Below are 1,570 nucleotides of genomic sequence, written 5' to 3' on the forward strand. Positions count from 1 at the left end.
AGAGTCAAGATCTGTAAACAGCCCCAGCTAATGACTTGCCCTGTCATCTCCTACTTGAACAGGGACCTGGGTGCCCCAAGTGTGTTCTAAAACAGGGCCAGTAGGTGCACAGACTTCAGGTAGTCACATGCCCTGTTCTGCAAATGTCTCTTCCCATTGAGAAGGGGAAGCTGGACGAGGGCCCAAGGCAAGGGTTCTTCTTACTCAAGTCCAAGGGCAATACTGGGTGGGATTAGACATCTGACCTATGAGCGTCCTAACCATTGACTGGCCAGTGACCTAGAGGGTGGCCTGGAGCTCTGCCCAGAGAGGATAATTTGGCGTGCTGTACTTTCCTAAACTGGCCACCACAATATTTCCATTAAAATGTTCTCCTGTCACCTTGCCACTTCCCATCAAGAGGTGAAGTCTTTTCCCCAACCCCGCCTGAACCCAGATGGGACTTTGACATTGCCTCAGTGAACAATGTAGTAGACGTGGCACCGAGGAACTTCTGAGACTAGGTCATAAAATGCCATATAGTTTTCCCCCACCCAGTGCTCTCTCCCACTCAGAGGACACACCCTCAGAACCCAGCCACCACGGTGACGACCAAGACACCAGCGAGACCGTTGTTCTAAAATATGGGTTTTTTTTATTATTCAAGTATGGTGAAACCAATAGATCAGAAGACAACTGCCACTGGGAAAAAATCGTTATCCTCGTAGTTCCCAGGAGAAGGAGGCACACGCCATGCCATGGGGGAACCACATGCAGAAGCACCAACATAGGTCAGAAGGCAGGAGAAAGGAAAACAGACAAGGGAACATGCGAGACAGGGTAAGCAGGTTTAGGACTAGCTAGTATGAATAATTTCAGTGGCCTCTGGGGTGTAGGGATTGTCCTCATTTGTCTGGCACCTGGCCCTGAGGTGATTAGGGAAAGGGAACAGTGGCCTGGAGTGCGAGAGCTCCCTTGAGGAGTAGCAGAGGACTAGTTGGCCTGCAGAGGAAAGGCAAGCTCACAGGTAGCTGTTGTGTCTCCAGGACAGCTCGCCCTGCCTGGGAGGGGCGGCCGCTCCAGGGGCAGCAAGGTCCCAAGATGTCAAAACAACGCAGCCCAAAGGTCTCAGCCTACGGCCAGCATCAATGGCAACATGAGAAAGTGAGCCTTCAGATGATTCCAGCCCCTAGCCTTCAGATGATTCCAGCCCCTAGCCTTCAAGGGGCCCAGGGGACACCATGTAAAACAGAGATGAGCCATTCCTACCATGTCCTACAGATCATACGCATATGAATATTTTTGTCGTTTTTTTTTTTTTAAGTCACTAAGTTTTGGAGTGATATTTTATACAACCATAATAACTTGAACAATATACAATGAACTGAGCTAAACAGTTTCTCTCTTTCCCCAGAATTTAAATTGGGCCTTATGAAAATTAATAAGTTGCTAGCGTTAGACCACAGTGATAGAAGATACAGCTGAGTCACATTCATGACAAATGACTTAGAATAACAGGAGTGCTGGTCTGGAGTGGCGCTGGTCCTGCATGATCCAGTTTCCGGGGCGTCGGCAGTGAAACCCCATCTTC

This window comes from Pteropus vampyrus, unplaced genomic scaffold (assembly GCF_000151845.1).
Source record: "Pteropus vampyrus isolate Shadow unplaced genomic scaffold, Pvam_2.0 Scaffold1, whole genome shotgun sequence".
In the NCBI taxonomy this organism is placed as follows: domain Eukaryota; kingdom Metazoa; phylum Chordata; class Mammalia; order Chiroptera; family Pteropodidae; genus Pteropus; species Pteropus vampyrus.